Consider the following 25,737-nt stretch of genomic DNA (forward strand, 5'->3'; position numbering starts at 1 on the left):
CAATGCTAAGAGCTGAAACTTACCTCATTCACCCTTGTCCTACTTTTGCAATTACCCAACCATTGTAATCCTGCTTAACCATGTTTGTTTGTGTAAAGGTCAGGCATCTCCCCTGCAGGGTCCTAACCAATCGCCTAGTTTAAACTAGCCTGTTAATGTCAGCACTGCTCCCTATAGTCTGAGGTCTTGCACTGCCTATAAAAACTTTGTTAACCCCTGTGTTCAGGGTTTAGAGCTCCAAGTGTTAACTCCTCTGGGCCTGCTGGCATAATAAACCTGAATTCTCCAACTCTGTGAGTGTGGTGCTTGGTTTCTTGGTCCAACTTCTGCAACAGTACCAGGACAAGCCTCTTATCCTCATCCACCACAGAGCAGACAGAAGGAAAACCACAATCACAGAAAGCTAATCAAACTAATCACATGGATCACAACCTTGTCTAACTTAATGAAAGTATGAACCATGACATGAAGGGCCACCCAAGACAGACAGGTCATGGTGGAGAGTTCTGACAAAACATGGTCCACTGGAGAAAGGAATGGCAAACCACTTCAGCATTCTTGCCTTGACAATGCAGAGAAGTTTCCAGCAGAGACACAGTATCCAGACAGACAGCAATATACCTGTAAAAACACAAAAGCCAGAGAATGTTGGAGTTGTGGTAAATTCAATAATTTACTCAAGAACTTGAGTGTGTCTGTAAGCAAGAGAGGTATCATGAGGTTATGAATTAGGCAAGACCATGAAAAGTTTAGAACGGCATAATAAACAGTTATATCAGAATGTGTCAGTTCAGTTCAGTTGCTCAGTCCTGTCTGACTGTGAACCCATGAATCACAGCACGCCAGGTCTCCCTGTCCATCACCAACTCCTGGAGTTTACCCAAACACACGTCCATCAAGTTGGTGATGCCATCCAGCCATCTCATCCTCTGTTGTCCCCTTCTCCTCCTGCCCCCAATCCCTCCCAGCATCAGGGACTTTTCCAATGAGTCAGCTCTTCTCATCAGGTGGCCAAAATATTGGCGTTTCAGCTTCAGCATCAGTCCTTCCAATGAACACCCAGGACTGACCTCCTTTAGGATGGACAGTTTGGATCTCTTTGCAGTCCAAGGGACTCTCAAGAGTCTTCACCAACACCATAGATCAAAAACATCAATTCCAACAAAACAAAACAAAAAAACAGAAGCATCAATTCTTCAGCGCTCAGCTTTCTTCACATAGTGGGCTGCTAACAGCTCTCATCCTTTTGGGATCCTAAAGGAACTGGAAAAATATAACACTGTAGTTACTGTTGTCCTGTTTTTAAAGGGAGGTTTCTTTTCACTGAGCTGAGAGTTGACTGACAAATACTGCTAGATACCAAAACACTTTTAAGGAAACCCTTAGTTCTTGGGCTTTGAACTTCCCTTTGCTTTACTCTTGAAATGTTTTACAAACAGTGTAACACAAATGGAAATCTGTTAGTGTTATTGCCAATTTAAGTAGAAAGTGTAAAAAGGTCTATAATTTTACATTTCTAAGAATACTTAGTAAATATATGAGTCTTTAATATTATTGTCCCCCAAAGTTTTAATCTTGAAACATTATCTTTTGCCTAATAAAGATTTATAACAGTGCTGGGTTTCAATTTGTTAAATTCATCATCCTATTTTATGAAAATTATATTAAGAAACTTACAGTAGCCATATCTGTTAATGCTATTTTGTAATAGTTGAATAAAGCTTTTTGATTATTCTGAGCAAATAAAAATGAGTAGTTCAATAAATTGTTAACTAAATGGATCAAGTCTGCCCACTGACCTCTTTTGTTTGTCTTGCTGTGGCACAGCTTATGGTTTCTCAGTTGCCCAACCAGGAACTGAATCTGGACCATGGCTGTGAAAGCTCAGAATCCTAATCATTGGACCAGCAAGGAAACTCACTCCCTTAAAAAAAACACAAATACAAAAATTAATACTGTTTGTATCATGCAATTTTGTGATTCAATTTTTGTGTATGTGTTGAGAATAAATTATCAAGTATTCACATTCTCCAATCAGACTAGAATACTGTTTATTTTTTTTTATAGAACTAATTATTTAAATTTAGGAACTAGGTGATAGGAAAAAATAAGGTGATTGTGGAAGAGCAAGAGATGTTTATAACCCTGGAAAATATATCAGTAATCTTAGAACTGAAAAGTTAAGAATCATCCAATCTTATTCTTTGAAGACCTGGGCTCCTCACAACTCAGAGATGCTGGAAGTGGAGAGCAGGATGCTGTTTAAAGAGAGATTGCTGCAGGGCAATGTTTCATTTATTTATTTTATAAAAGGGATAAAGGGAGTACTCTACAAAAGACTTAGTTTAAGAATAGGGTTCTTCTATTTGAGATGAATTTTTTAATTGCATACATATTACAATACAAAAGCATATCCACCTGAGTCAGGTTACCAGTCCAAGGATATCTGGCCAACTAACGGGAAAGCTTGAACTAGAACACTTACATGTGAAAATTTTCAAAATAAGATATCATAAGTTAATTTTTGTTTGTTTTTAAGATGTGAAATAGTGCAAATAATATTTCCAGACCCAGTACAGCCATAAATAAACAAATTTAAATAAATAAGCACTACTAAAAGGGAGAGAAAGAAAGGATGGAGGCAAGATGGAAGGGAAGAAAGAAGAGAGAAAGGAAGGGAGGATGGGCCCAAAATGGAGCCTCTTGTGCTAAGCCCCATCTTAAACCAAGACTTAATTGCAGCTTCAGACTTGCAAATTTGGTCTTTCATCAGTCAATCTGGAATTGCTTGGCAATCATCAGTTAGGTAGTCTAACTGATAGACCTGGTCTTCCCCCACAGGAAGGTAACCTTGCTTCACATAGTTCTCTTTCTTGTGTGACTTTCTTATCCGATCCTTTTCTGTCTTAATTTTCTTTCTGTAGGTCTTTTCCTTCTCTTGTTTCCTGCCTAGAGAAGTTCCTTTAGCATTTGTAAAGCTGGTTTGGTAGTGCTGAATTCTCTTAACTGTTGCTTGTCTGGAAAACTTTTGACATCACCATCAAATCTAAAGGAGAGTCTTCCTGGGTAGAGGATTTGGCTGTGGTTTCTTCCCTTTCATCACTTCAAATGTGTCATGCCATTCCCTTCTTACTTATAGAATTTCTGTTGAGAAATCAGCTGATAGTCTGCTGGGACTTCCATCATATGTCATTTGTCATTTTTCCTTTGTTGCTTTTAATATTTTATCACTTTTTTTCTGTTTGATTACTACAGGTCTTTTAATATTTTATCACTGTCTTTTTTTTTCTGTTTGATTACTATGGGTCCCTGTGTGTTCCTCCTTGGGTTTATCCTTCCTGGACTCTGTATGCTTCCTGGACTTGGTTGACTATTTCTTTTCCCACGTTGTAGAAGTTTTCAGCTATTATTTATTCAAATATTTTCTCAGGTCCTCTCTCTCTCTTCTTCTTCTTTTGGGACCCCTATAATGTGAATGTTCATGCATTTAATGTTGTCTCAGAGATCTCTTAGGCTGTCTTCTTTCTTTTCATTCTTTTTTCTATATTCTTTTCTGGGGCAGTGATTTCCACCATTCTGTCCTCCGGGTCATTTATCTATGCTTCTGCTTCAGTTATTCAGCTATTGATTCCTTCTATTCTATCATCTGTCTCTGTTTTTTCTTAATCATTGTAGGTGTTTGGTAAACATTGCTTGATCTTCTGAATCTTGCCTCCATTCTTTTTCTGGGATCCTGAATCAGATTCACTATCATTATCCTGAATTCTTTTTCTGGAAGTTTTCCTATCTCCACTTCATTTAGCTGTTTTTCTGGGGTTTTATCTTGTCCCTTCATTTGGGACATAACATTCTGCTTTTTCATCCTGATAAACTTTCTGTAATGTGGTTTTGTCTTACTGACTGTGGGATTGTGGTTCTCCTTACTTCTTCCGTCGGCCCTCTGATGGACAAAGCTAAGAGGCTTGTGTAAGCTTTCTGATAGGGGAGGGATTGGTAGTGGGAAAAACCGGGTCTTGCTCTGGTTGGCAGAGCCTTGCTCAGTAAAGCTTTAATCCAATTATCTGTTGATGGATGGGATTGTGCTCCCTTCCTGGTAGTTTTTTGGTCTGAGGCAATCCAGCAACAGGATCTATGGTCAGATTAATGGTGATCTGTGAGAGGATTTGTGATCCACACAGTCGAAGGCTTTAGCATAGTCAATAAAGCAGAAATAGATGTTTTTCTGGAACTCGCTTGCTTTTTCGATGATCCAGCAGATATTGGCAATTTGATCTCTGGTTCCTCTGCCTTTTCTAAAACCAGCTTGAACATCTGGAAGTTCCCGGTTCACGTATTGCTGAAGCGTGGCTTGGAGAATTTTGAGCATCGCTTTACTAGCGTGTGAGATTAGTGCAATTTGCGGTAGTTTGAGCATTCTTTGGGATTTCCTTTCTTAGGGATTGGAATGAAAACTGACCTTTCCCGTCCTGTGGCGACTGCTGAGTTTTCCATATTTACTGGCATATTGAGTGCAACACTTTCACAGCATCATCTTTCAGGATTTGAAATAGCTTCACATCCACTAGCTTTGTTCATAGTGATGCTTTCTAAGGCCCACTTGACTTCACATTCCAGGATGTCTGGCTCTAGGTGAGTGATCACACCATTGTGATTATCTGGGTCGTGAAGATCTTTCTTGTACAGTTCTTCTGTGTATTCTTGCCACCTCTTCTTAATATCTTCTGTTTCTTTTAGGTCCATACCATTTCTGTCCTTTATTGAGCCCATTTTTGCATGGAATGTTCCCTTGGTATCTCTAATTTTCTTGAAGATATGTCTAGTCTTTCCCATTCTGTTGTTTTCCTCTATTTCCTTGCATTGATCACTGAGGAAGGCTTTCTTATCTCTCCTGGCTATTCTTTGGAACTGTGCATTCAGATGGGAATATCTTTCATTTTCTCCTTTGCTTTTAGCTTCTCTTCATTTCACAGCTATTTGTAAGACCTCCTCAGACAACCATTTTGCCTTTTTGCATTTCTTTTCCATGGGGATGGTCTTGATCCCTGTCTCTTGTACAATGTCATGAACCTCTCTGCCCATAGTTCATCAGGCTCTCTGTCTATCAGATCTAGTCCCTTAAGTCTCTTTCTCACTTCCACTGTATAATCATAAGGGATTTGATTTAGGTCATACATGAATGATCTAGTGGTTATCCCTACTCTCTTCAGTTTAAGTCTGAATTTGGCAATGAGGAGTTCATGATCTGAGCCACAGTCAGCTCCTGGTCTTGTTTTTGCTGATTGTATAGAGCTTCTCCATCTTTGGCTGCAAAGAATATAATCAATCTGATTTCGCTGTTGACCATCTGGTGATGTCCATGTGTTGAGTCTTCTCTTGTGTTGTTGGAAGAGGGTGTTTGCTATGACCAGTGTGTTATCTTGGCAAAACTCTAGTAGCCTTTGCCCTGCTTCATTCCATACTCCAAGGCCAAATTTGCCTGTTACTCCAGGTGTTTCTTGACTTCCTACTTTTGCATTCTAGTCCCCTGTAATGAAAAGGACATCTCTTTTGGATGTTAGTAAAAGATCTTGTAGGTCTCCATAGAACTGTTCAACTTCTGCTTCTTCAGCATTACTGGTTGGGGCATAGGCTTGGATTACCGTGATAATGAATGGGTTCCCTTGGAAAAGAACAGAAATCATTTTGTCGTTTTTGAGATTGCATCCAAGTACTGCATTTTGGACTCTTTTGTTGACTATGATGGCTACTTTATTTCTTCTAAGGGATTCCTGCCCACAGTAGTAGATATAATGGTCATCTGAGTTAAATTCACCCATTCCAGTCCATTTTAGTTCATTGATTCCTAGAATGTTGACATTCACTCTTGCCATCTTCTGTTTGACCACTTCCAATTTGCCTTGATTCATGGACCTAATATTCCAGGTTTTGCTTTTGAACTGTGGTGTTGGAGAAGACTCTTGAGAGTCTCTTGGACTGCAAGGAGATCCAACCAGTCCATCCTGAAGGAGATAAGTCCTGGGTGTTCATTGGAAGGACTGATGCTGAAGCTGAAACTCCAATATTTTGGCCACCTCATGCGAAGAGTTGACTCATTGGAAAAGACCCTGATGCTGGGAGGGACTGGGGGCCGGAGGAGAAGGGGATGACAGAGGAGATGGCTGGATGGCATCACCGACTCAATGGGCATGAGTTAGAGTAAACTCCAGGAGTTGGTGATGGACAGGGAGGCCTGGCGTGCTGCGATTCATGGGGTCGCAAAGAGTCAGACACGACTGAGTGACTGAACTGAACTGTGAGAGGATTTACTCTCATGGGGGACCTTCCCACACAACTGCTACTAGTCCCACATCCCAGTGTGAGCCCCTGCTGACCCACACCTTCATAGACGATCCTGCAACACTATCAGGTGGTTTTGATTCAGTCTCTTGTGGGGTCACAGCTCCTCTCCTCTGATTGTTGGTATGCACAAGCTTTGTTTCTGCCCTCCAAGACTAATCTCTGTTTGCCCTGTGTAAGTCTCATAATCAAATCCTGCTGGCATTCAAGGTAAGAGTCCCTGCAGATTCCCAGTCCCTTTGCCTCCTCAGGCTGGGGAGCCTGACTTGGAGTTCAAAACCTTCACAACAGTGGAAGAATTTGTTTGGTATTATTGCTCTCCTGTTTGTGGGTCACCCATCGCGAGGGTATGGGACTTGATTTTTTCGTGATTGTGCCCCTCCTTCCATCTCATTGCAGCTTCTCTTTGTCATTAGTCATGGGTTATCTTTTTTTTGATAGGTTCCAGCATCCTCCTGTCAATGATTCTTCAACAGCTAGCTGTTGAGTTTGGTGATCTGGCAGGAGGAGATGAGTGCAAGTCATTCTACTCTGCCACCTTGAACTGAAAGTCTTCCTTTACTGTCTTAAAATTTTTTACCTTATATTTGGTAGGTGGGATTGTCATTGTTGTTGTTGTTGCTCAGTTGCTCAGTCATCTCCAACTCCTTGAGACCCCATGGACTGCAGCACCCTGGGCCTCCCTGTCCATCACCAGCTCCTGGAGTTTACTCAAACTAATGTCCATCCAGTTGGTGATGCCACCCAACCATCTCAACCTCTGTCATCCCCTTCTCCCCCCACCTTCAATCTTTCCCAGCATCAATATCTTTTCCTTTGTTGTTGTTTTTTTTTCATTTATTTTTATTAGTTGGAGGCTAATTATTTTACAATACTGTAGTGGTTTTTGCCATACATTGACATGAATCAGCCATGGATTTGCATGTATTCCCCATCCCAATCCCCCCTCCCACCTCCCTGTCTACCTGATCCCTCTGGGTCTTCCCAGTGCACCAGGCCCGAGCACCAGCATCAGTATCTTTCCAAATGAGTCAGCTCTTCACATCAAATGGCCAAAGTATTGGAGTTTTAGCTTCAGCATCAGTCCTTCCAATGAACACCCAGGACTTTAGGTCCTTTAGGGTGGACTGGTTGGATCTCCTTGCAATCCAAGGGACTCTCAAGAGTCTTCTCCAACACTGCAGTTCAAAAACATCAATTCTTCAGTGCTCAGCTTTCTTTATGGTCCAACTCTCAGATCCATTCATGACTACTGGAAAAACCATAGCTTAAAAACCTTTGTCTGTATAGTAGGTGGGATGCGGCTGAAACAAATACTTGAGTAAAGTCAAGAGGCTCTTCAAGTTTTCTCAGTTAAATTGCATATAAAAATTCCAAGGTTCTAGCTAGCTGGATTCTAAAGCAAGTATGTTTTAAAATAGAAACATATAAGAGAAAGAAATTTTAAGCATTGAAAAGAGATTAGGCTAGATATGAGATTTTTTTAAAGAGAATAAGATTTTTTGAATGAGAATTTCCCCAAAAGGAAATTAGCCATAAAATTAAGAAGGAAATGTGCAAGTTATGTACAAGATCCTAGTTAATAAAGGATTAGATAACTAAAAATAAATTACAGATTCCTTAGGTAGAAACAGAAATGGGATTCTCTGATGGCTCAGCTGGTAAAGAATCCCCCTTTAATACAGGAGACATGTGTTTGATCCCTGGTTTGGGAAGAGCCCCTGAAGGGAAAGGCTACCCACTCCAGTAATCTGGCCTGGAGAATTCCATGGACTATATAGTCCATGAGGTTGCAAAGAGTCAGAAATGACTGAACGACTTTCACTTTCAGGTAGCAACATACCTAGATATAGAAATGAACCTGAATAAATCATTGACCTAAAGTTAAAATGCAAAATATAAAACTTCTAGATGCAATCACAGAAGAAATTCCATGTGATCTTGTGTTTTATGGTAAATTTTTAGGTACAACACCTAAAAGTATAATGCAATAAATTAAAAAGATGACTGTTAAAAGTTCACACACAAAAAATATTCATTCTTTCTGGAGTTATTTCTCCACTGATCTCCAGCAGCATATTGGGCACCTACTGACCTGGGGAGTTCTTCTTTCAGTGTCCTATCTTTTTGCCTTTTCATCCTGTTCATGGGGTTCTCAAAGCAGGAATACTGAAGTCGTTTACCATTCCCTTCTCCATGGACCACATTCTGTCAGGCCTCTCCGCAATGACCAAGCCATCTTGGATGGCCCCACATGACATGGCTCAATTTCATTGAGTTAGACAAGGCTGTGGTCCATATGATCAGATTGGTTAGTTGTCTCTGATTGTGGTTTCAAGCTGTCTGCCATCTGATGCCCTCTCTCAGTGCCTACCATCTTACTTGGGTTTCTCTTACCTTGGATGTGGGGTCTCTCTTCACAGCTGCTCCAGCAAAGCACAGCTGCTGCTCCTTACCTCGGATGTAGGGTAGCTCCTCTCTGCTGTGCTTGTGCAGCGTTATAAACTGAAATTAAATATTAAGCAAATAGATGGTCAAATTGTAGGCAAAATGTTCTCACTACTGGAGTGAGAGATTATAGATAAGCAATGTGAGGATGCTTGAATAATCTGTATTATTTTTATTTATTTATTTATGTTGACTGCATTGGGTCTTAGTTGCGGTACACAGGATCTTTAGCTGTGGCATGTGGGATCTAGTTCCCTGACCAGGTATAGAACCCACCTCCCGCCCTCCATTCGGAGCCCAGAATCTTAGCCACTGGACCAACAGGGAAGTCCCGAATAATCTGTATTATAATGAATTAGAGCTGAACATGTAATTATGAACATTAGCTTAATTAAAGTCATTTTAATATAAACATAAAAAACTGTAAATACTGGTATATGCAAAACATACTTTTCACACACCTATTTCTTTTCTCTACACTGAGAGGGTAATTAGAAGCAACAACTAATAGCAATAGTATACCCAGTACCTTGATTTTGGTTTCTAATGGTATTTTTCACTAAAAGGATATGGGATTCCTTGGAAAACTATGTGATTAAAGATGAGGACAGGAAATACATGAGATAATGAAGTTGACTCTTGAACACATAGTAATAGCAGAAAGTAAACTATGTCACAAAAGTCAGCAGAAAAAGCTGCTGAGATTCAAAGCTTGAGTTTGGAAGAATTTAAGCAGTAAAATAGATATAGTAGTATTGATTAAACAGTTGATTAAATAGATATTACAGAGATACATTAAAAGATACATTTGTGTGGAAAATACAAAAATTCGTGCACATGAATTTTATATAACATATTGTAAATACTTTAACTCAGTGCTTCCCAAGTAGCACAGCAGTAAAGAATCTGCCTGCCATTGCACAAGACATGAGTTTAATCCCTGGTCCAGGAAGATCCCACAGAGGAAGTAAACATGTGAGCCATAACTATTGAGTCTGTGGTCTAGAGCCTGGGAAACACATGCCATGTAGAGTAGCCAAAAATAAAACTATGGACTGGAAGACAAATCATAATAAAAAATATCATATATAAAACATTGTTTTAAGATGCTTCTCCTGAAAGACCAAACAGGTAAAAATGAATGAAGTAATAAATGTGTATTTTAAGTAGTTGGAAAAAAGAATAATATTAAATTTTTAAAAGATTAACAAAAGACATAAAAAGGGAAAAAACTTTTAATTTCAGTTTAGACAATTAGTGAAGCAACATTTGACTTTTTGTCTATCCCACTATTCCCATCAACTCCCCTCAACAACACCCTACATGGATTGGAGGATCTGAGTTCCCCAACCAGAATCAAACCGCAGTCCCAAGTCCTGACCTTCAGACCACCAGGGAATTCTTATAAGTGACTTTTCAAAAGTAAATATTTAAGAAGTACAAGTAACAGGAGTAAAAGAACAGGATTAACTACAGATGTTATACAGATACATTAAAAGAGTATATGATAAATACCTACCAATAAATATGAAAACAGTCAGAAAGGAGATATTCTTAGAATATTAATTGATTTCAGAATAAATAACCAACCTCAGAGGTGCTGAACCTCCATTCAATTGAATATACATGTTAAAATTATTCCCACAATTAAGCACAACATGCCTGTAGAGCTCTATCATTGAATAATCCATAATATTCAAGAAATAATTAATTTTCATCTTGTCACAGAACATAGCTTGCTGCCTAGTGTACACAGAAGATGATACTGTTATCTTTGAGAAGACAAAGACCTTTATTTGCAGCCAGTCAGTGAGGAGACAGGAGATGGGCTCAAATCTGCCTCCCCACGTGGGTTTGGTTGAAGTTACATGAGCTAAGGAAGACAAACTAGTGTGTAGTGGGGCAAGTATTAACTGGAGGGATTTAAACTTGGCCATTAATGAAAAGGTATGGAATGATCAATCTGAGTCCTACATCTTTTCAGACAACAGATTCCTTGTTTTTGAAAGAACTCTGTCAGGTTCCAGTCATATTTCAGTTATCTTGGTTCTGTAGGGAGGAAATGTGGGTTCCCAGGGCTAACTGAGGAGGGCTTAAATCTTCCGGGCATGCTCAGGTTACCTGCCTTGCAGTTTTGACTTTGCTATATCTGCAAGACAACTAGATATCCTATAGTGGATAGAGTAGGGCCAGTTTGAGCTGGTCACATGCTTACAGTTGTTTTATTTTTTTTTTTGCATGCTTACAGTTTTATGCAGAATTCTTACAAAGGATAAAAGAAGAAATTATCACTACCAATTGAGAAATATTAATGAAACTTTAATACATAAATAGATTTTCGTTAGTTATTAGTAACCTTTATTCAGTAATGCATGGTTATTTCACTTTGAATACTAGAAAGTGCTTATTGTAGTAATGAAAGATTAGATGAAATTTACCAACTTCTTCCTGAAAACACTATATATAGTACTAGAGAATAATATAGCTCACTTAAAAATATATTTGTTTGAAGGCATCAAAGAGCCAAAAAAATCAGAGCAAAATCACAGGGTCAAGATCTGGAGAAAGACTGAAATAAAGTATTTAACTACTACAGAGATTGGTAAGAGGCTTAAATTGCTTATTATACCCTGGAGTCTTCAGACTCCGAAGAATTGATGCTTTTGAACTGTGGTGTTGGAGAATACTCCTGAGAGTCCCTTGGACTGCAAGGAGATCCAACCAGTCCAGGAGATCAGGAGATCAGGAGATCAGGCCTGGGTGTTCACTGGAAGGACTGATGTTGAAGCTGAAACTCCAATGCTTTGGCCACCTGATGCGAAGAGGTGCCTCATTTGAAAAGACCCTGATGCTAGGAAAGATTGAGGTCAGGAGGAAAAGGGGATGACAGAGGATGAGATGGTTGGATGGCATCATCGACTCGATGGACATGGGTTTAGGTGGACTCTGGGAGTTGGTGACGGACAGGTAGGCCTACTATGCTGTGGTTCATGTGGTTGCAAAGAGTCGGACATGACTGAGCGACTGAACTGAACTGACTAGATGAACGTTTGTTAACATAGTCTCTGCTTTTTAATATGCTGTCCAGGTTAGTCATAACTTTCTTCCAAGGAGTAAGCATCTTTTAATTTCATGGCTGCAATAACCATCTGCTGTGATTTTGGAGCCCCCCAAAAATAGTCAGCCACTGTTCCACTGTTTCCCCATCTATTTGCCATGAAGTGATGGGACTGGATGCCGTGAATGTTGAATGTTGAACTTTAAGCCAACTGTTTCACTCTCCTCTTTCACTTTCATCAACAGGCTCTTTAGTTCTTCACTTTCTGCCATAAGGGTAGTGTCATCTGCATATCTGAGGTTATTGATATTTCTCCCGGCAATCTTGATTCCAGCTTGTACTTCCTCCAGTCCAGTGTTTCTCATGATGTACTCTGCATATAAGTTAAATAAATTGGAGTCTAGATCTCATGAAAATTGTTGTGGGGGATATTGAGTAAATTCTCACCCTTTTGAGTGTATGCTCACAAGGCCGCATTCTGCAATGAAGGATAAACTGAAAAATATTGCACCACATATTGACTATAGCTTAGTTTTAAATAATCTTCAGCAGTGAAATTGGAATAAGGATGTTCTTCATTAATAGAAGCAAGTAGAAATCCTCTTTGAAAATTACATTATTGTCCTCAGATGTCAATTACTTCTAAACATTTTCAAAAGCAATGAATAACTCAGTAAGAAACATATGGCAAACATGGACTTCTAAGGACAAGAATATATTTCTCTGACACACTCAAAAATCTTCAGCTCTCCTTACCTTATGTCTGCAAGAGAAGTAAGGCCACTGGGAAAAGTAAGGCCTCAAAAACTGGAGAAATGAACAGGTGAAAAGAGAATTTAAAGTTACTGGTAAAGAAACCAATGACTTGAAATCTCTGCAGAAGCCATCAGGAAAACTGTAATTGATACATCACTGGACACTGAAGGTGGACAAAGTGAGAAATTAAAAACTCCAAGAGTACTGAGACATCAGAGAGTCCTCAGACTTTGTGAGTTTACTCCTTGGATCTCTACAAGACTCACACATACTTGAAAGCAACTAAGCATTTGTCATAGTACTGAGCCTGAACTCTGGAGCACACATGCCACCAAATGTAGAGCTCCAATACTGATGCAAAGAGCCAACTGATTGGAAAATACCCTAATGCTGGGAAAGATTATGATCAAAAGGAGAAGGAGGATAAGATGGTTAGATGGTATCACTGACTCAATGGACATGAATTTGAACAAACTTCAGGACACAGTGAAGGACAGGGAAGCCTGGAACTTTGTAGGCATCAGGTTGCAAAGAATTGGACATGACTAAGCAACTGAACAACACAAATACACAGAAAGCAATTCAGCCTTGTTTCTGGTTTATTATGCTATACATAAAATGAATTCATCTCAGTTTTCCTTCAGAGTTGCCTACAGAATGAAACTGATTCTTAACCAAAACTATAAAAAGCTCTGTGTGTGTGTTAGTCACTCAGTGGTATCCAACTCTTTGCAACCCCATCGACTGTAGCCCAACAGGCTCCTTTGTCCATGGTATTATCCAGGCAAGAATACTGGAGTGGGCTACCATTTCCTTCTCCAGAATGTTCTAATGATGGATAAATTACGCTTTGCATCAATGAATCAATGACTTACTTCAGTGAGGAATATACCAGCCTGTTGGTATGGTTTCAGAATAATACTTTGATCTGTGACTTGACTCGTACCTTTTTTTCAGTAGGATATTGATGGTTTCAAAAGTTGACATTGGAAAAAAAAAAAAAAGTTGACATTGGTTGTATAGCTGGAGCACAGCTACTGTGATCACTGGAAGTAGTTGTAATCAAGACAGACTGAGCTTTCTCATACCAAGACATTCTGCATGAACATAGAGTTGTAGTTTGAGTTCTGCAAGTCATTTGGGCATTTGAATACTAGTTAGTTAATCTAAAATCAGTGCAGTTTGTTTAATAAGTAAAGTTGACACACATTTCATGGGAAACGGCTAAATTTAGGAAAAATAAGAAAAATTTAAGTTGTGACTAAGATAATTATGAGATTGTTCTTTTTCTTTTAAGCCATGGGCCTTTGTTGTTGTTGTTGTTGTTGTTGTTTTGTGGCTGGGCTGAGTCTTGGCTGCTGCGCTTGGGCTTTTTCTAGTTGCAGAGAGCAGGGGCTACTCTTTACGTGTAGTGCATAGGCTTCTCATTGTAGTCGGTTCTTTTCTTGTAGAGCCCAGGCTCTAGGGTGCGTGGGCTCAGTAGTTGCACCTCCTGAGCTCTAGAACACAGGCTCAATAGCTGTTGATCATAGGCTTTGTTGCTTAGAGGCATGTAGGATCTTCCGAAATAGGAACTGAATGAACCTATGTCTCCTGCGTTGAAAGGTGGATTCTTACCCACTGCACCAAAGGGAAGCCCAATTATGGAACTCTCCTCGATTCAGTTGGTATGGGGTGTGCATTCTATGACAGAATTTAAAGAAAAATTTATTCATTTTTTTGGGAGACAGTGCAGCTCAGTTAATGGGATCTTATTTTCCTGACCAGGGATTTATCCCAGGCCCTAGGCAGTGAGAGTAGTGAGTCCTAACCACTGATAACCTGAGAACCTAATCAGTCCTAACCACTGAAAACCTAACCTGAAAACTCCCAACAGAGGAAAAATAAATTTAGAGATCCAATTTTCAGGGAAATAGTTAAATGATTACAATGGAGATACATCGTGAGAATGCTAATTTCTAGCAGAACTGAAAATAAAAACTAATTTGAGATTCCTGAAACTCAATTCCGTAAGCCTCAGCCAAGGATCCCCAAGAGATAAAATATTTCCTCCTTAATTTTTAAAAAATGTTGAGATGTGCTGTAAGAGAAAAGACCAGTAGCTTTTTGGGGAATATTTTTTTGTTAGAATTATCCATCAAGACTAATTCTGTGACTCTAGCTAATGGCAAGACATGTCTAGGTTAATAAAATATTCACATTTGTGGAGATAAAAACTTCATAGAAAGAATAATTATAACATTTGTAAAATTAAAAGGAAAAGTGTATTTTACCTTTAAGGAAACGAAAAATTCAGAATTCTCCTAGAAGAATTGTGAATACAAAGAGTGTGTGACAATCATTAACCATTATCAAATATGCATTTGACACAGGTTATAATTGTTGCAGTATTTAAAAGGTCCTAGGACTTCCTTGGTGGTCCAGTGGCTAAGACTCTGAGATTCCAATGCAAGGGGCCCAGGTTCAATCGCTGGTCAGAGAACGAGAGCCCACATACTGAAACTAAGACCTGGCACAATCAAGTAAATATATAATACAAGTAAAAAAATAATTTTGAACGAGTTCCCTGCTAGGACTCCCCTGACAGTCCAGTGGTTAGGACTGGTCACTTCCCCCCGTTGCAATGAGCATGGGTTCAATCCCTGCTGGGGAACTAAAATCCTACAAGTCCCTTGGTGCAGCCATGAATAAATAATCCAATTCCCTTGGCCCCAGGTGTAATACTGCTGAAAGACAGGATAATGTAATGAAAGCATGGATACATTGTTTCCAGTCTACAAAATGAGACTTCAAAACAGTAAATGTAGTAGAATAATTTAGAAAAGAGCAGCAAAAGACCAATGATAATTCTCATACTAGAAAAGTAAAAGACATGTCCTGATGGCCAAAAACCAGAATTTAAGAGAGGAGACCAAATTGGTGCCATCAGAATTATTTTAGTCTATTACAAAAGATAGGTGTCTCTATCATTCCATTAAACCACATTAAAACAAAAACTTCACAATAGATGAGCTCCCCCTACCGCCTCTCTCTTAAAGAGAAAGAACTTTAAAAAGATGAAATCACTGTGGCAAAAAAAAAAAAAAATAATAATATATATATATAAATAAAAAAGGTGAAGATTGTTGTAGGAAGGAGACCAAGTTTCTTAACTTTATACTCCAGCCATTCCACTCCAAACCATCATACTCCCCACTTCTCACTCCCCTACAGGGGATCCAACTCCATTAGCAAAAACAATGGAAATAAGGAAAACTGTCTGGGCTTGCTTTATTTTAGTCAAATGTGCTCTTCTAGCTAAACTAATTGATGAATGTTCTAAGGGACAATAACGTTAGGCTAGACAGAAATGATATTGTGATGGTGTTAAAACCTAATTAAAAATAAGAAATTTGACAAAAATTTATATACAACAGGCACTTCTCTTACCTGAATGTATTATTTGGAGGGGATACAATGTCTGCGTGAAGACTCACTTCTGCCACATTTAGGTAAAGGAGTAACATACAAATCAGCCCTTTCTTTTCACTTTAAAGTTGGTATCAGTAACCACAGACTACACAGGCTTAAGACAGTTAAGACACTGACTGCTTGGACTAATTCAGAGACAGTCCTATTTCAGCAACACAACTACTATAGATGATTCGACACTCAGTGAATTTTCTAGTTACTGTGCTTTTATACAGTGTTGATCACAAAAAGAAAAAAAAATAATATGTGGAATTCAAGTGGAAAAGATTCAAATGGAATAGATTTCAATATACATTTTCGGTTTCAACAAATGTACCTGTATATGGCCACAATTTGTTAGAAAAGATCTAAATTTCTTGCTGTTTATTAGCATTTTATTTATGCTAATAAAGATGATATAATTATTATCTTGATGATATAATTAATTTTCTTTTATTGAAATTTAAGTCCAAATGATCTCATAAAATTCATGGGTTCATGCCTGATAGGGCATGGTTAATTAACTGTTTTTATCATTTGAAGCTCAGTGCAAATTTTAGAATCACTTGAGCTATTGACATCAGATGCCCCACAGAGTAATCAAAGTTTTTTTTCTGCTTGAGTCTAAAATAAGAATCAGAATTATCCTTGGACTATTCAGCTTTTGGCATTACTTCCCAGATTCATAAAATGACAGAAAAAGGCTAATTATAATTGGGATCTAAACAGCAAAATCTGTTGGAATTTATGAAAGGCAAGGGTATAAGGTATCAGTTATATGTACTTCAGTGTATTGCAGTCTCTGGCAGAAAGGTTAAAGATCTAACAGAAGCAGAATATATTAAAAAGAGGTGGTAGGAATACAGAGAACTGTACAAAAAAGGTCCTAATGACTCAGATAACCACGATGGTATGATCACTCACCTAGAACCAGACATCTTGGACTGTGAAGTCAAGTGGGCCTTAGGAAGCACCACTTTGAACAAAGCTAGTGGAAGTGATGAAATTCCAACTGAGCGATTTCAAATCCTAAAAGATTATGCTGTTAAAGTGCTGCACTCAATATATCAGGAAATTTGGAAAACTCAGCAGTGTCTGCAGAACTGGAAAAGGTCAGTTTTCGTTCCAATCCCAAGGAGGGACAATGCCAAAGAACGTTCAAACTGCTGGACAATTGTGTTCATTTCACATGCTAGTTAGGTGATGCTCAAAGTAAGAGTTGGACATGACTGAATGATTTTCTTAGTCTTCATTCATTGGAAAGACTGATTCTGCTGCTCATTCTGCAATACTTTGGCCACCTGATGGGAAGAACTGACTCCCTGGAAAAGACCTTGATGCTAAGAAAGACTGAAGGAAAAGGGGGTGGCAGAGGATGAGATGGTTAGAAAGCATTACCAACTCAATGCTGAATTTGAGCAGATTCTGGGAGATAATGGAGAATGGCATGGTGCAGTCCACTGGGTCTCAAAAAGTGATACAATTTGGGGACTGAACAACAAAATATTTTCTAATTTGTTACCTAGTCTTTGATATTGTATAGTTCCTTCCTATCCTATTATTGTTACCCTGGAACAGACTATAGAGGTGATAAACATTAAATTCATATACAAATATAATGAATGGAAATACTGGAAAAAAGGAAGTTAATAGTTCACACAATGCTCTTCTGTTAGAAACAAGCATGTTGTTTCTCTTTTGGACTGTCATTGTCAAATAGTAATAGATTTTTGTATATAAGTGATACTTGGCAACATAGGTGAACATGGCCTTTACTGATAGTTTTTTTTTCCCCAACAATTTCTTTTTCACTTCATTACAACTTCCTCGCTGCAAGGGGATTTTGTCCAGTTGCAGCAGGTTTCTCACTGGAGTGGTTTCTCTTGTTGCAGCTCTGAACTCTAGAGCATAGGCTCAGTAGTTGTGGAACAAGGGCTTAGTTGTCCCTTAGCATGGGGAATCTTCTGTATCAGGGATCAAACCCACGTCCACTGCATTGACAGATTCTTTACCACTGGATCCCCACGGAAGCCCTATTGACAGTTTATAAACAGTACTTAAGTATAAAAGGGAAAAATGTACTTTTATATTGGAGCAATCTAGTAGGCTACATATGTCTTACATATGAATTTACAAAAGAACATAAACATTAGACCACAGCATTTCATCAGTGGCTCCCCTCTTCTGCTCCCTAATTAATGTCTCTCTCACATACCAACTAAAAACTCTGTAACTCCAGGGTCTCAAATTTAAGAATGTTATGTGCCATTCCAGTAAATGTTATGTGCCATCCCATTAAACAATGAATGTTGTTCAGCATCGAACCAGTGAGTACCACTGCAGCTGCCCTCATGGTGCATCTCATGGTGTACCCTATGTAGTTAGGTCCATATCTAAGGGATAATTTCAAGTGAGCTTTCCTAAAATTTGTTACTAGTGCAAAGTTCATGCAGTGAAAAAAATCGACATTTTAGTTGACAGCTGCAGAATGTCACTGGCCACCTGCTTCTATAAGGATTGCATCACTACCCATTGCAATCACTGACTTTCAACACCTACTGGAAGTTCAGGGTGAAGAGCAGAAATAAGGCATGAATGCTGTGGGGGTGTGGGTGAGGTGACTGACAGGACAGGTCTTCAGATACTTAGATATTTTCAGAAGATTCTATGCACCCAATTCTTGTATCTTCTCATGACACGGAGAAAAATCTTCATGTTCATTTAGAAACATTATCTCATTCCCTCTTTTTTCCTTCCCTAGGGTTAGAGCTTCAGGTTCTCAAACTCTGCAGAGATCAGTAAAATCTTTTTTTGTGTGGCTGAAAGTGTGATAGTCTTACATTTACTTTTGAGTCTTAAAAAGACAACACCATTTTTTCTTTCTGTAAAACTAGAGGCTTCACTTACTTTGTGCCTTAACAGGCTACATACACAATATATTCTGAGCTGAAAAGCTCTCCCTCTACTTATTAAAAGATGCAAAATTTTTTCCTGTTGTCATTTGTAGTGGCCCCCCCAAAAAATATTTCTAACCAAGGTATTGAACAAAATATTTCTATTTACTTTAGCACACAACTTTCGTGCTACAATGCTACAAGTTAAAATTCTTAATTGGTTACCTTTTGTGTTAAGGGGGGAAAAATAGTTTATAACATCTTATATAGGATTAATTATTCTATAGTATTCTTTTTAAAATGTACATACCCATGGGCTGTGGCATAATGGAAAACAATAAAATTCATCTGTCATTTAAACTTGTATAAAATATATGAATAAAATGATTAAAACATGGAAAGTCAATAGTTTCCTCAGCTTGAATGCCAAATAGCTTGGGTGTAAACTCCCTAAAAGTCAGGAAAGCCGTATAAACAGACATTAAAACCATTCTTTAAAAAAAAAATACTGAGTGTTCCACAAAGTGCTGGCCTGCAGAGGGAAAACCCCTTCTTTATCCTAGAGCAGTACCTTCTAGTTTCCTGGTGCCAACCCTGAAACTGTCTTGTCCGAAGATTTGGCTGTTACAGACTATAGCCTAGGAGCTATTAGAATTCTGTTATTTACCACTAGAGAAAATCCTCAGGGCATGCTACATCAGAGAAATTAAGTCTAAATTGACTTAAGTGATATAAGTTCTGTAGTGTGAATACCATCTCTTTTGAGTTTCATGTTAGCATAGGTTACTTTATGAACTTAAGAGATTCAAAACTTTCAGTATCAATATTAAGTTGTTAGAAATATAAACATGATTTAAAATTTTTGTTTTCCTTTCTGTATTTTTTTAGCATATAATGTAAATAAATGTTACATATTTTCTTTCATAACTGCAGTAGAGACCAATAGACAGCAAAATAAACGAGACTGGTTTATAGTAGGCAGTGATCTTAAAAGTTTGGATTCTTAAGGTGTTGAAAAAAGGGGTACCCCTTCCAGGGCCCCAAACTGGCTCTGTCTAACACTCGGAAATGAATTGTCCAAGGAGACACATGTGCTGACAAAGCAAGAGATTTTATTGGGAAAGGGCACCCAAGCAGAAAGCAGCAGGGGAAGGGAACCTAGAAGAGCTCTGCCATGTGGCTCACAGTCCCGAGTTTATGGCGATGGGATTAGTTTCCAGGTTGTCCTTAGCCAATCATTCTGACTCAGAGTCCTTCCTGGTGGTGCACGCCTTGTTCAGCCAAGATGGATCACAGAGAGGAATCTGGGGGGGTGGTTGAACAGGTGATGTTTCCTTTTGTCCTTTCCTGAACTCTTCTGGTTGGTGAAGGCTTATCAGTTCCCTGTTCCTTACCAGGACCTTCTGTCATAAAACATCTCATGCAAATAGTTACTATGGTGCCTGGCGAGGGTGGGTGGTTTCAATCAGTGTGCTTCCCCTAACAAAGGTAATTGGGTAAACTTGTGACCAGCCCTAATAAGAAGTGTATAGTAGAAAATGCCCCCAAATGGCAAGGTGAGCAATGTAGTATAGCTCCAGAGTGAAATTCTCAGTGACATGATTCTGGCAATGGAAGAAATTCTGAACTCACATTTTCTCTCCATCTTGAACTTTCAGAAAGAACTACTCAAAACTAACATTTGGACACATTCTTTATCTGGACCACTGCAGTGTTAGTGAGTGAAGAAAACACAAGATAATGCTGCTCCCTCCTTAAACTCAGAAATAAGCTCTGTAGCCATCCACTAGTGGCCTCTTGCCCTGAATGGCTAGCCTGTTTCTGCTATTGTAATTATGTCAAAAATCCCATGATCAGTTTAGCTGATCTTTCACTCATGTCTCCATAAGACTAAAATAACTTTCATCAATACAAGTCACTACTTAAACATCGAACATAAAAAATGAAGTGTTTTTTCAGATCTTCAGAGTAAATTGCAAATAATGGCAGAAATTTCTGATGTTATTTGTTAGTGGCAAAAAAAAAAAAAAAAGTGAGATTTGTAAGCAAGGTATTGAACAAACTATTTCTGTTTACCTTAGAAGAATGTGTGTGTAGTGCATTTCTACACAGGATGACTATATTTAAGAGAACAAAAGTAAGGGGAGAACAACAGCAAATGTTTAAGTTTCTTCTGGTGATGTCCATCGCCTTGTTGACTGTAGTACTAGCACATTTAGGGTCCAGCCTAATCAAACCGAGGCAGTTTTTGGTATAGTAGTGAGTCTGGTTAAAGTATATTTTAGATCCATGTTGGTAAATAAATGTCAGTGTACAAACTAAGGTTAGAAAAAAATAAGCAGGAGTAAAGTTCAGTGATATACAGGAAAGGAATGGGCATATTGATGGCAAATGCAGTTTTCCTTGTTAGGTCACCTTATAAGGAGTGCTTCAAGGCTGAAGGCAAATGGCCTTGGAGTTCTTCTCAATCAACCTATTCTCCCACTGACAAAACCAGAAACTGAATCCATAGCAACAGCTACCTCCTTTGCCATGTTTTCATTTCTAGTGTCTAGACTGCTGTGGCCAACTGGAAAAAGTGGACAATAGATGAGCCAGCCAAAGCACATGGTAGTAAACAAAGTTTCAGTGTGGAATGTCATTCTGCCTGCGATCTTGAAAGGCTTAAGTGGACCAGTTTTCAAGAGGGCTCAAGAATTATATGACAAATAGTGTTAGTTTCTTTCTTAAATTATCTGTCTTGAAGCCCAGTGTCTTACATATGCATGCTTTGTCTTTTGCACACTGCTGTTGTATCTAGTAGGTATTCCTTAAGCTTAAAGGTCTGCAGAGTCCAACTGGAACACATTAGTCATCAAGGAATAAAATATGCTGAGTAAAAGGGATGCACACTTACAGCATTCCTATGACCTGGAACATGACTAATATAGCATGTCCAGATGCATCACTTACTCTGGTTTTATTAAGTATTTATTTACATGGTTTTGTTGGGTCTTAGTGGTGGCACACAGGCTTCTCTAGCTGTGGTGCACAGACTGTGTATCCCTAGGATATGCGTTCTTAGTTCCCAGACCAAGATTTGAACCTGTGTCCCCTGCATTGAAGGTGAATTTTTTAACCATTGTACTACCAGAGATGTCCACTGATGAAAATTTTCTAAAGTTCAGTTTCCTTATTATCAAGATTTTGCCTTACTTTCAATTCAGTCCCCAGCTAAAGTAGAGGCTGCAGGCAATCTTACTGTTGGTTGTGCGCCAAAACTGAGAAACCTGAGCTCGGGAAACCCAAATCTATTACAAGGCACAGTAGGAAAACTCATTTTCTTGTCCAGAAAAACTCAATCTTTATATAGAGAAAAAGAACCTCTTTCCCCAGAAATACTATTCCTAACTTCTAAACTTCCTGTTCTGGAAAAACTACTAAAATGTGCTAAAAACAGAAGTTAGGAATTGTATTACTGTTCAAGTAATTGTATTCCTCTCTAGAATTTTGCAGCACATTAACAACAATTACAGGGTAACAGTTGCTACTCAGAGGCTCAGGTTGAAGAAAGAAAGGTGTGCGGCCGTGCTAAGATGGCGGAGGAATAGGATGGAAAAGACCACTTTCTCCCCCACAAATTCATCGAAAGAACATTTGAACACTGAGCAAACTCCACAAAACAACTTCTGAATGCTGGCAGAGGACATTAGGCACCCAGAAAGGCAGCCCATGGTCTTCAAAAGGAGGTAGGACAAAATATAAAAGATAAGAAGAGAGACAAAAGAGTTAGGGACAGAGACCCGTCCTGGGAACGGAGTCTTAAAAGAGGAGAAGTTTCCAAACACCAGGAAACCCTCTCACCGGTGGGTTTGCGGGGAGTTTTGGAATCTCAGAGGGCAACATAACTGGCAGGAAAAATAAATAATTAAAACCCACAGAGTACGTGCCTAATGGCAACTCCCAACAGAGAAGTAGCCCAGATGCTTGCATTTGCCACCAGCAAGCGGGGGCTGCACTGCTTAGGGTAAGGACTAGGCCTGATGCCCTGAGGGCAATGTGAGGGAGCTAATGTGAGATAGCAACCCAAACTGTGGGATAGCCAGAGAGAGAGAGGAAAAAAGAGAGAGGGAACTATCCCGCAAAAAGCCCTAACCTAAGGCACTGGTGGGCCCACTCACAGAACAAAGGACTGAGCAAATACCCGAGGAGAGCTAGCCAACAGCAGACTGGCCCGTTCCCCACCTCTGACCCAAGGCAGGGAGCAGGCTGAGCCGGAAGGGGCATCCTCTACCAAACTGCGAGCAGGCTCCCAGTTGCTAACCAAAGCTTGCTGGGATCCTGGACGGCTGACATCTGTCAGGAGGGTCGCAGCCAGAGATCAGCTCCCCAGAAGAGACACACGTCACATCTAAGGCAGCGCACACCTGATTCGCACCCAGGAAACCGAGCAGCTGGGACGGGGAAGGCTCTAAGACACACCACCCCCCTGGCGAGAGTGTGCTTGCCAGGCACCCACCCACCTGAGCTGCTCGGACCTGGGAAGGGCACAAAACGCAGGCCCAACCAAGTCTGTGCCTTTGTGGAGGACCCGAGAACTTGAACCTGAGTGGCTTAGACCCAGGAAGTGCACGCAACCCACGGCCCGCTATAGACCGTTCCCCTGCAGGGCTTCCTGGAGCCTGAGCAGTGTAGACTGGGACAGCACACACGCCATGAGCGAGGGCAAACCCCCTGTGGCTGAGACCCTGCGAGCACTCCCCACACATGCCAGTGATACTTGTTTACAGTGCTCCTCCCTCCCCACAGCACGACTGAACAAGCAAGCCTAAATAAATGATCACCTTTGCCCCCTGTGTCACGGCCGAAGTTAGATACTGCAGAGACCTGCAAACAGAGGAAGCCAAAAGAAACCAAGAAGAGGGAACCACTTTGGAAGTGACAGCTGCCACAGATTAGAGCCCTGTAGTTAGCACTGGCTACATAGGAAGGGACCTGTAGACCTTGGGAAGTACAAGCTGGAACACAGAGCTGTCTGAAACTCAACTGACCCCACACTGCCCTAAACAGCACCAGAGAAATTCTTAGATATATTTGTACTATTATCATTTTTTAATTTTAACTTTTTTAGTTTTAAAGCCTCTATTATTCCTTTAACTTGCAAAAAAAAAAACAACCTATTTTTAAAGCAAACCTCATACATATTTTTTAATAATTTTTATGATTTTGTTTTGTTTTTTTAACATTCTGTTTTTGAGAGTCTAACCTCTTCTCTAGATTTTTAATCTTTGCTTTTTGGTATTTGTTATCAAGTTTCTACCTTTAAGAATCCAACCTTCAGTACCCATTTTTACTTAGGAGTGTGATTGCTGGCTTGATTGTTCTCTCCCCTTCTTATTCTCCTTTTTCTCCCCCAGGTCTCCTTTACCTCTTCCCTCCCCCTTCTCTTCTCTATCCAACTTTGTGAATCTGTGTGTGTGTTCCAGGCTGCGGAGAACACTTATGGAACTGATTACTGGCTGGATCTGTATCTCTCCTTTTGATTCTCTCTCTTCTCCTCCTGGTCACCTCTATCTCACTCCTCCCTCTTCTCTTCTGCATGTAACTCTATGAACATCTCTGGGTGTCCCTCACTGTGGAGAATCTTTTCAACATTAACCTTGGTGCTGGCATTAACCTAGCATTGGTGCTGTATGGATGGAGAAGTCTTGAGGCTACTGTAAGAATAAGACTGAAAACCAGAGGCAGGAGGCTTAAGTCCAAAACCTAACACCAGAGAACTCCTGAATCCACGGAACATTAATTGATAAGAGTTCATCCAAAAGCCTCCATACCTACACTGAAACCAAGCACAACCCAAGAGCCAGCAACTTCCAGAGCAAGTCATACCACGCAAATTCTCCAGTAACACAGGAACATAGCGCTGAGCTTCAATATACAGGCTGCCCAAAGTCACACCAAACCCACTGATGTCTCAAAACTATTGAATATTTCATTGCACTCCAGAGACAAGAAATCCAGCTCCACCCACCAGAACACCGACACAATCTTCCCTAACCAGAAAACCTTGACAAGCCAACCGTCCAACCCCACCCACAGTGAGGAACCTCCACCATAAAGAGGAACCACCAACTGCCAGAATACAGACAGGCCACCCCAAACACAGCAATATAGACAAGATGAAAAGGCAGAGAAATACCCAGCAGGTAAAGGAATATGATAAACGCCCACCAAACCAAACAAAAGAGGAAGAGATAGGGAATCTACCTGATAAAGAATTCCGAATAATGATAGTGAAAATGATCCAACATCTTGAAAACAAATTGGAGTTACAGACAAATAGCCTGGAGACGAGGATTGAGAAGATGCAAGAAAGGTTTAACAAGAACCTAGAAGAAACAAAAAAAGAGTCAATCAATAATGAATAATGCAATAAATGACATCAAAAGCACTCTGGAAGGAACCAACAGTAGAAGATAGGATAAGTGAGGTAGAAGATAGAATGGTAGAAATAAATGAAGCAGAGAGGAAAAAAACAAAGAATTAAAAGAAATGAGGACAACCTGAGGGACCTCTGGGACAATGATAAATACCCCAACATTCGAATCACAGGAGTCCAAGAAGAAGAAGACAAAAATAAAGGCCATGAGAAAATACTTGAGGAGATAATAGTTGAAAACTTCCCTAAAATGGGGACGAAAATAGTCACCCAAGCCCAGGAAAGCCAAAGAATCCCAAACAGGATAAACCTAAGGTGAAACAGCCCAAGACACATATTAATCAAATTAACAAAGATCAAGCACAAAGAACAAACAT

The 25,737-nt window shown here is 39.6% G+C and overlaps 1 long non-coding RNA gene across 1 annotated transcript; it reads right to left on the minus strand.

Moving 5' to 3' along the window:
- Window positions 1-1,131: 1,131 nt before the first annotated feature.
- On the minus strand, window positions 1,132-7,350 carry LOC122435640. Its single transcript, XR_006267687.1, has 3 exons — window positions 7,302-7,350; window positions 1,800-1,924; window positions 1,132-1,263 (listed from the first exon to the last, which is right to left on the minus strand). It is a non-coding gene; the product is annotated as an uncharacterized LOC122435640 (long non-coding RNA).
- Between the last annotated feature and the right edge of the window lie 18,387 nt (window positions 7,351-25,737).

The sequence above is a fragment of the Cervus canadensis genome, chromosome X (assembly GCF_019320065.1).
Source record: "Cervus canadensis isolate Bull #8, Minnesota chromosome X, ASM1932006v1, whole genome shotgun sequence".
Taxonomy (NCBI): domain Eukaryota; kingdom Metazoa; phylum Chordata; class Mammalia; order Artiodactyla; family Cervidae; genus Cervus; species Cervus canadensis.